This window comes from Chiloscyllium plagiosum, unplaced genomic scaffold, assembly GCF_037043375.1.
Source record: "Chiloscyllium plagiosum isolate Xiang-an unplaced genomic scaffold, Cpla_swu_hap1 HiC_scaffold_35, whole genome shotgun sequence".
Classification (NCBI taxonomy): Eukaryota; Metazoa; Chordata; class Chondrichthyes; order Orectolobiformes; family Hemiscylliidae; genus Chiloscyllium; species Chiloscyllium plagiosum.
This window is the reverse complement of record NW_028270173.1, coordinates 48,299,938-48,310,454: the sequence shown is the minus strand read 5'-3', so window position 1 is coordinate 48,310,454 and position 10,517 is coordinate 48,299,938. Positions and strand designations below refer to the sequence as shown.

The window sequence follows — 10,517 nt, the reverse complement described above, 5'->3', positions numbered from 1 at the left end:
GCCCGTGCTCACTCCATCCCGGGACACGGCCCCTGCTCACTCCATCCCGGGACACGGCCCGTACTCACTCCGTCCCGGGACACGGCCCGTGCTCACTCCGTCCCGGGACACGGCCCGTGCGCACTCCGTCCCAGGACACGGCCGTACTCACTCCGTCCCGGGACACGGCCCGTACTCACTCCGTCCCGGGACACGGCCCGTACTCACTCCGTCCCGGGACACGGCCCGTACTCACTCCGTCCCGGGACACGGCCCGTACTCACTCCGTCCCGGGACACGGCCCGTGCTCACTCCGTCCCGGGACACGGCCCGTACTCACTCCGTCCCGGGACACGGACCGTGCTCACTCCGTCCCGGGACACGGCCCGTACTCACTCCATCCCGGGACACGGCCCGTGCTCACTCCGTCCCGGGACACGGCCTGTGCTCACTCCCCCCCAGGACACGGCCCGTGCTCACTCCCCCCCGGGACACGGCCCGTACTCACTCCGTCCCGGGACACGGCCCGTGCTCACTCCCCCCCCCGGGACACGGCCCGTGCTCACTCCGTCCCGGGACACGGCCCGTACTCACTCCGTCCCGGGACACGGCCCGTACTCACTCCCCCCCGGGACACGGCCCGTGCTCACTCCATCCCAGTACACGGCCCGTACTCACTCCCCCCCGGGACACGGCCCGTACTCACTCCGTCCCGGGACACGGCCCGTACTCACTCCCCCCCGGGACACGGCCCGTACTCACTCCGTCCCGGGACACGGCCTGGACTCACTCCGTCCCGGGACACGGCCCGTACTCACTCCCCCCCCGGGACACGGCCCGTGCTCACTCCGTCCCGGGACACGGCCCGTGCTCACTCCATCCCGGTACACGGCCCGTGCTCACTCCCCCCCGGGACACGGCCCGTGCTCACTCCCCCCCGGGACACGGCCCGTACTCACTCCGTCCCGGGACACGGCCCGTGCTCACTCCATCCCGGTACACGGCCCGTGCTCACTCCGTCCCGGGACACGGCCCGTGCTCACTCCATCCCGGTACACGGCCCGTGCTCACTCCGTCCCGGGACACGGCCCGTACTCACTCCGTCCCGGGACACGGCCCGTACTCACTCCGTCCCGGGACACGGCCCGTACTCACTCCCTCCCGTGACACGGCCCGTACTCACTCCCCCCCGGGACACGGCCCGTGCTCACTCCATCCCGGGACACGGCCCGTGCTCACTCCCCCCCGGGACACGGCCCGTACTCACTTCATCCCGGGACACGGCCCGTGCTCACTCCCACCCGGGACACGGCCCATGCTCACTCCGTCCCGGGACACGGCCCATGCTCACTCCGTCCCGGGACACGGCCCGTGCTCACTCCCCCCCGGGACACGGCCCGTACTCACTCCCCCCCCGGGACACGGCCCGTGCTCACTCCATCCCGGGACACGGCCCGAACTCATTCCGTCCCGGGACACGGCCCGTGCTCACTCCGTCCCGGGACACGGCCCATGCTCACTCCGTCCCGGGACACGGCCCGTACTCACTCCGTCCCGGGACACGGCCCGTGCTCACTCCATCCCGGGACACGGCCCGTACTCACTCCCCCCCCGGGACACGGCCCGTACTCACTCCCCCCCCGGGACACGGCCCGTGCTCACTCCGTCCCGGGACACGGCCCATGCTCACTCCGTCCCGGGACACGGCCCGTACTCACTCCCCCCCCGGGACACGGCCCGTGCTCACTCCATCCCGGGACACGGCCCGTACTCACTCCCCTCCTGGGACACGGCCCGTGCTCACTCCATCTCGGGACACGGCCCGCGGTCACTCCGTCCCGGGACACGGCCCGTACTCACTCCCCTCCTGGGACACGGCCCGTGCTCACTCCCCCCCCGGAACACGGCCCGTGCTCACTCCGTCCCGGGACACGGCCCGTACTCACTCCCCTCCCGGGACACGGCCCGTGCTCACTCCATCCCGGGACACGGCCCGCGCTCACTCCCCCCCGGGACACGGCCCGTACTCACTCCGTCCCGGGACACGGCCCGTACTCACTCCCCCCCCGGGACACGGCCCGTGCTCACTCCATCCCGGGACACGGCCCGTACTCACTCCCCTCCTGGGACACGGCCCGTGCTCACTCCATCCCGGGACACGGCCCGCGCTCACTCCGTCCCGGGACACGGCCCGTACTCACTCCCCCCCCCGGGACACGGCCCGTGCTCACTCCATCCCAGGACACGGCCCGTACTCACTCCCCTCCTGGGACACGGCCCGTGCTCACTCCCCCCCCGGGACACGGCCCGTGCTCACTCCATCCCGGGACACGGCCCGCGCTCACTCCGTCCCGGGACACGGCCCGTACTCACTCCCCTCCTGGGACACGGCCCGTGCTCACTCCCCCCCCGGGACACGGCCCGTACTCACTCCCCCCCGGGACACAGCCCGTGCTCACTCCCCCCCCGGAACACGGCCGGTGCTCACTCCGTCCCGGGACACGGCCCGTACTCACTCCCCTCCTGGGACACGGCCCGTGCTCACTCCCCCCCCGGGACACGGCCCGTACTCACTCCCCCCCGGGACACAGCCCGTGCTCACTCCCCTCCCGGGACACGGCCCGTGCTCACTCCATCCCGGGACACGGCCCGTGCTCACACCGTCCCGGGACACGGCCCGTGCTCACTCCATCCCTGGACACGGCCCGTGCTCACTCCGTCCCGGGACACGGCCCGTGCTTACTCCATCCCGGGACACGGCCCGTGCTCACTCCGTCCCGGGACACGGCCCGTGCTTACTCCATCCCGGGACACGGCCCGTGCTCACTCCGTCCCGGGACACGGCCCGTGCTCACTCCGTCCCGGGACACGGCCCTTGCTCACTCCATCCCGGGACACGGCCCGTGCTCACTCCGTCCCGGGACACGGCCCGTGCTCACTCCCACCCGGGACACGGCCCGTGCTCACTCCGTCCCGGGACACGGCCCGTGCTCACTCCGTCCCGGGACACGGCCCATGCTCACTCCCCCCCGGGACACGGCCCGTACTCACTCCCCCCCCGGGACACGGCCCGTGCTCACTCCATCCCGGGACACGGCCCGAACTCACTCCGTCCCGGGACACGGCCCGTGCTCACTCCCCCCCGGGACACGGCCCGTGCTCACTCCATCCCGGGACACGGCCCGTACTCACTCCGTCCGGGGACACGGCCCGTGCTCACTCCATCCCGGGACACGGCCCGTACTCACTCCCCCCCCGGGACACGGCCCGTGCTCACTCCATCCCAGGACACGGCCCGTGCTCACTCCATCCCGGGACATGGCCCGTACTCACTCCCCCCCCGGGACACGGCCCGAGCTCACTCCATCCCGGGACACGGCCCGTGCTCACTCCCCCCCCGGGACACGGCCCGTGCTCACTCCGTCCCGGGACACGGCCCGTACTCACTCCCCCCCCGGGACACGGCCCGTGCTCACTCCGTCCCGGGACACGGCCCGTACTCACTCCCCCCCCGGGACACGGCCCGTACTCACTCCCCCCCCGGGACACGGCCCGTGCTCACTCCGTCCCGGGACACGGCCCGTACTCACTCCCCCCCCGGGACACGGCCCGTGCTCACTCCATCCCGGGACACGGCCCGTACTCACTCCGTCCCGGGACACGGCCCGTGCTCACTCCCCCCCGGGACACGGCCCGTGCTCACTCCATCCCGGGACACGGCCCGTACTCACTCCCCTCCCGGGACACGGCCCGTGCTCACTCCATCCCGGGACACGGCCCGTGCTCACTCCATCCCAGGACACGGCCCGTGCTCACTCCATCCCGGGACATGGCCCGTACTCACTCCCCCCCCGGGACACCGCCCGAGCTCACTCCATCCCGGGACACGGCCCGTGCTCACTCCCCCCCCGGGACACGGCCCGTGCTCACTCCGTCCCGGGACACGGCCCGTACTCACTCCCCCCCGGGACACGGCCCGTACTCACTCCCCCCCCGGGACACGGCCCGTGCTCACTCCCCCCCCGGGACACGGCCCGTGCTCACTCCGTCCCGGGACACGGCCCGTACTCACTCCCCCCCCGGGACACGGCCCGTGCTCACTCCATCCCGGGACACGGCCCGTACTCACTCCGTCCCGGGACACGGCCCGTGCTCACTCCCCCCCGGGACACGGCCCGTGCTCACTCCATCCCGGGACACGGCCCGTACTCACTCCCCTCCCGGGACACGGCCCGTGCTCACTCCATCCCGGGACACGGCCCGTGCTCACTCCATCCCTGGACACGGCCCGTGCTCACTCCCCCCCGGGACACGGCCCGTGCTCACTCCGTCCCGGGACACGGCCCGTGCTCACTCCCCCCCGGGACACGGCCCGTACTCACTCCGTCCCGGGACACGGCCCGTGCTCACTCCGTCCCGGGACACGGCCCGTGCTCACTCCCCCCCGGGACACGGCCCGTGCTCACTCCGTCCCGGGACACGGCCCGTACTCACTCCGTCCCGGGACACGGCCGTACTCACTCCCCCCCGGGACACGGCCCGTACTCACTCCATCCCGGGACACGGCCCGTGCTCACTCCGTCCCGGGACACGGCCCGTGCTCACTCCCACCCGGGACACGGCCCGTGCTCACTCCGTCCCGGGACACGGCCCGTGCTCACTCCGTCCCGGGACACGGCCCATGCTCACTCCCCCCCGGGACACGGCCCGTACTCACTCCCCCCCCGGGACATGGCCCATGCTCACTCCATCCCGGGACACGGCCCGAACTCACTCCGTCCCGGGACACGGCCCGTGCTCACTCCATCCCGGGACACGGCCCGTACTCACTCCCCCCCCGGGACACGGCCCGTGCTCACTCCATCCCAGGACACGGCCCGTGCTCACTCCCCCCCCGGGACACGGCCCGTACTCACTCCCCCCCCGGGACACGGCCCGTACTCACTCCCCCCCGGGACACGGCCCGAGCTCACTCCATCCCGGGACACGGCCCGTACTCACTCCCCCCCGGGACACGGCCCGTACTCACTCCCGCCCCGGGACACGGCCCGAGCTCACTCCATCCCGGGACACGGCCCGTGCTCACTCCGTCCCGGGACACGGCCCGTGCTCACTCCCCCCCGGGACACGGCCCGTGCTCACTCCCCCCCCGGGACACGGTCCGTGCTCACTCCATCCCGGGACACGGCCCGTGCTCACTCCATCCCGGGACACGGCCCGTGCTCACTCCCCCCCCGGGACACGGCCCGTACTCACTCCGTCCCGGGACACGGCCCATACTCACTCCATCCCGGGACACGGCCCATACTCACTCCATCCCGGGACACGGCCCGTGCTCACTCCATCCCGGGACACGGCCCGTACTCACTCCGTCCCGGGACACGGCCCGTGCTCACTCCGTCCCGGGACACGGCCCGTGCTCACTCCCCCCCGGGACACGGCCCGTGCTCACTCCCCCCCGGGACACGGCCCGTATTCACTCCGTCCCGGGACACGGCCCATGCTCACTCCGTCCCGGGACACGGCCTGTACTCACTCCGTCCTGGGACACGGCACGTACTCACTCCCTCCCGGGACACGGCCCGTACTCACTCCATCCCGGGACACGGCCCGTGCTCACTTACCCCCGGGACACGGCCTGTACTCACTCCGTCCCGGGACACGGCCTGTGCTCACTCCGTCCCGGGACACGGCCTGCCTTTTTTCTGCCTTGAATCCATGATCTGATTGGTGCCTATTGCTCAGCCAGGAGGGCATCTCCCATCATGCTCTCTTGGTGACTGTGGGTGGGGTTTCATCAGCCATTTGGGGCCAATATCAGTATCTAGTGATCCCCTCGAACAGAATCTATAAATCCTGGTCTTGGAAACCAGGGCCAGCCCTCCCCTCCGAATACTCCTCATCTCTGAATGGTATTTAAATACACACATGGTCACATAAAGATTTCTGCTTTGATTGGTCTCACAGTGAACAAATATTTGCTTACATCCATGAACCCATGTTCTCAAGCACAGCAGGATCTGATGTTGGGATGTTGGGGGTCGGACGGGGGGTTCAGGCAGTCATGGAGAATATTGCTGAACCAATGCACAGTCATCCAGAATGTGTTCCTGTTTTGTGCTGAACAGAGATTCCTGCTCTCATCCTTATGTTCCCCATTTCTCACTCACTGCCCCATGTTGTACAGCACAATTGGCCTTTGTTCTGACATGTTTTGTCCTTCGTCTGTCATGTGGGGATATGTTAAATCAGCAAACAAGAACTTTCAATCTTGCTTGGAAATGATTCATTATTCATTAAACCAAGCAGAAGTTAAAGTTTTGCTGAATCTCTTTGGTCTGTTATGGGAAATGAAACTCTACAATCAGCATTTCAGGAAAACTGTTGCCTTATGTTGGAAGACCAGAGTTAAAGTAAAATGTTTGGACACCTTATTGCTGAATCTCTGAGATAGCAGCAGCACTTCTGGGACAAGTTCAGAAGGTTACTATCTGCAAACAGTATCATCAAGTGTCCACAGTAAATATTCCTGTCTTGCATCTGATCACAGTTTTTTTCCACGTCCCAATACCAGTTGACATGAGACTTTCAGTCACTGAAACAATCAGAGACTGACTTCAATTCCCACCGAGGATGAGAGTCTGACCAGTGTTTCTGTTTTCTAACAGATACAATTATCACAGGAGCTGAGATCTCAGTGACAACCCTGGTCCATCCAGTCCGGACAGTGATTCTCCCACAGCTGGGTTACAGACACTTCACGTACAGGTCAGTGAAACAGACTGCTGTTTGTCAGTTATGATTATGAGGATGATCTTCTACATTATTCTGAGACAGTGAAAGGGTGGCTGAATGTGATAAAAATCAGTGTAACTGTCAGTGTAACAGTTTGAGATACCATTCAAGTGTTTGTGAAATATTTGTGGATATGTGTATAACTGCAAAACATATATTATGCTTCAATGGATATGTGTTAGAGACAATCTGAAGGAAAACCCAGTAAAACTAGAAAAGGAGATATACCCATTGGATTTGTCGTTTGTACCACCAGGTATGACCAGTTCATTTCCAAGTATGTTGTTTTGTTACTGTTCTTCCTCTCTCTGAGTTATTCTGGTTTTTCGGTAATATCAGCTTCTGAGTTGGGGGTTGCTCCTGCGTTGTGATATATTAAACATGCTGAATCAGTGCATTGCGCTTCCCTGACAAATGTGACTGAGACACTTCAGTTTTCTACTAACACTGTATCTGTCCATGTCTTCAACACCTTTAGGCTGCTCCTGAGCAGAGTGTCATCTTTTTGCAGTTGTTGAATTTTCAACATTCTTCAATGTTGGCATCGTTATTCTGTCTGAATGTTCATTTCTGTGAAAAGACCATGAATCAGGAACGACTGACAGTTTTCCTGTTTTATATCAAGTGCTGTTGCTCCAGGAGGTGAGATCTTAGTGGAATCACTGCATCTCTCCGCCCCCCACAGTGATTTCCCACAGAGCTGGAACTTCATGTATGGATCAGTAGAATAATTTCATCTCAAGGGATCCTGTTGAAAGTGAGTATAACTGTCTGAGTATGAAGATTCCTGGTGTATTATTGTGAGACAGCAAGAGTGTATGTGAATGTGACAGTAGTTGTGTTAGTAAACAGTCTTGCATGAGTGTGTACGTATGTGTGTGAAACAATGTTTTTGGAAATGTAAATGAGTACAAAGACATTATATTGTACTTCCATGTGCGCAAAAGTTTGTATAAAAGTCAGGAAGTTATGTTGTCATCAGAAAGGACACTGGTGTAACCACATCTGCAGCTCTGGGTACAGTATAGATCGTTCATGGAGGATGTAAAGGCATTGGAAACAGTTCAGAGAAGGTTTACCAGATTAATACCTGGATTGGTCGGGTGGCCTAATGACTAAAGGTTGGACAGGCTATGTTTGTATCTGCCGGAGTTGATATCTGCCTGTCAAGGCAACTTGATTAAAACTGATTCGATCCAGAGGGATCTTGACAGATTGATTTGGAGAAGGTGTTTTCTCTGAAGGGAGAATTGAGAAGGAGGGATGACTCCTTAAAGAGAGGGGGAAGTTCATTGAAATCAAAGATTAGGTACATTTCTTTTTCTCTTGAAAGGTTCATGAGGAACTGGAACTCTCTCACTGAAATGGCAGTGGAAACAACCCCTTGTGTATTTGTGAGTTGAAGGCAGAAGGATTCTTAGGGATAGAGAAAATTTTCCAGCTTTTCCATGAAAATCCCATTGTTTTCAAAGCTGCAGAGAAGGAAGTGACAATGACCTGGTGCTGAGTTTCTGAGTGAGCACACACACAGAAATACACCAGCATCCTGAAGCTCAGTGACAGAGTGTGGAGTGATCACAGATTCGGATTAAATGGGGTGGGGATTGATCAGTTTCCTGCCTGTTGTGTAGAATATCTCCAAGGCAGGGTTTACTGACAGCCACATTGCTTTGCAGCCTTACCTTCTCTCAGGAGCTGTCTCTGAGAGTTTGGGACTTTAGAACAATTTAAATCCTGGAAAGGCCATATTTGCTGACACCTGGGCACGTGCATTTAGACACAGTGAGTTCCAGGGGGATGGTGTGAGTAATTGGGAGGGTGTTCAGTTATGGGGATGGGGTCAGTGAGAGTAATGGGGGTGGGTGAGCTGAGTGATTGGATGCTTTCTATGTGTGTGGTTGGTAGTGATCAGTTTTATATCTAAGTCAGTAGTTAGAGCTGGTTTAATTTCCTCTGTATTTTGCTGGCTAAGGTAAGTCAGTCAGAACCCTCTAATGTCCCCAAAACCTGCTGAACAGTCGGGACCTTTCCCAATGGGTTTGTATGTTATGCAGAGACCCTCTGATATTCAGTCTCCTGGGCAGTTACCGCACAGTCAGTGCATTCCCTCTTTTAGGAAGTTCCAGTGGGTATCTTTCCATGTCTCCCCTTGAATGTTGTCCTGATTAGTCACTGTGGGCGAGTGTCTAATGGCAGGGATTGTGGAGAGATCAGTCCTTCTGGGCAGTGGCACTGCTTGCTGGGATGGTTTTACTGACCCAATGATATTGTCTATTTCCTCTGGGATTTTCCAATCAGGAATTCTGGGCTGGGAATTCAGTATCTGCAGGAGGAGGCCATTCAGCCCTGAAGATCATGGCTGGTCTGACTGAGGCATCAGCTCCACTTTGAGATCAGCCACATGATCAGATTGAATTTGTAGAGTAAATCAATACATCGCAATTCAAACTTCCTGGGGAATTACAGACTGGCAACACTTGTGTCAGGATTTCCAACAGGAGCATGGGATGAGGTTTTCCCTGATATAGGAGAATGGGATTGTTGTATACTTGATGAGAAATTACAGACTCGACAATAAGTTTGAACAAGAAGTGGTTTGTCACATATTAAGGATCTGTAGACAGCCTTCCATGTGGACCACTGTCTCCATTGGATCCATCATAGAAACCCCACAGTGTGGGAAACAGGCCCTTCAACCCTTCACATCAACCCTCTGAAGAGCATCCCCCTCCCAAACCCATTCCCATTACTCTACATTTAACCCCTGAATAACCAACACATCCCTGCACATCATGGGCAATAATCTTTGGACTGTGGGAGGAAACCAGAGCACCCAGAGGAAACCCATGTCGACACGGGGAGAATGTGCAAACTCCACACAGACAGTCTCCCGAGGGTGGGATCGAATCTGGGTCCCTTGCGCTGTGGGGCAGCAGTGCTAATCACTGAGCCACCATGACACCCCTAGAATCTGTGGTGCATCTCACAAGTAGCTCTCTCTCTCTCTCTCCCTCTCTCCCTCTCTCTCCCTCTCTCTCTCGTGGGCTCATATCTCCACAGTTGGAGGTGTTACTCACACTGTACCAGACAGTGACCCTTTCAAACCTTTGATCAAGGACAGGGATTTTCTTTTAAACATGTTTGATAATTAGTCAAAGGAAAGTTCTGGAATGTGCCTTTGTAAAAGAAGTCAGGAGAAAGAAGCAGTTGATTTTTTTTGTTGCGGTTCATCCAGAGCAACTCGGTGAAGCAGGACCCTGTGCTCTATGGGCTGTTCCCGGGGCCACACACTGAGACAAATGTTGAACGTGCCTGCAGGACCATCAATTCAGTGAAAGATCTCTTTGGTGTCTTTGAGTTGCCCCTGACCAAGTGTTGCTGACTGGCATATTCCAAGGTCCAAGGACCATATGCTGAGGGATCACTAAAGCTTGAGGCAGATGCTGTCAAGGCACAGTGAGGAAAGACCACTGTCTGAGGTCTTTCTGCCAAAGTTTAATGGGGGTTTGTTCAGTTAAGAGACCCTCTGGTGCTTCATATGCAAGTTAATATAGTCTTGTACAGTAAGAAATACCTTTGGTTTATTTGTTGGATAGAATCAAACTCCAATGTTTGTTTTTTTTCTTCACATGCTGTTTTACAGAACAGAACTGTATTTGTGATTATGTGTGTATAAAGAGGTTTTTTTGTGAGTAAAGCATACTTTTGAATGAGAACATGTAAAAGGCCTAATGCCTTGGTTG

General features: G+C 59.5%; 1 protein-coding gene across 5 annotated transcripts in view; it reads left to right on the top strand.

Annotated features, from left to right (window-relative positions):
* Positions 1–6,362: 6,362 nt before the first annotated feature.
* LOC148140793 (uncharacterized) overlaps positions 6,363–10,517 on the top strand; it is a 49,488-nt gene continuing 45,333 nt past the window's right edge. Inside the window, exons 1-2 of one of the 5 annotated variants that reach the window (XM_087979574.1) lie at positions 6,363–6,498; positions 6,648–6,747. The gene's annotated coding sequence lies outside the window, so the exon portion shown is untranslated. The other 4 variants (XM_087979576.1, XM_087979577.1, XM_087979579.1 and 1 more) reach the window with 4 other exon arrangements.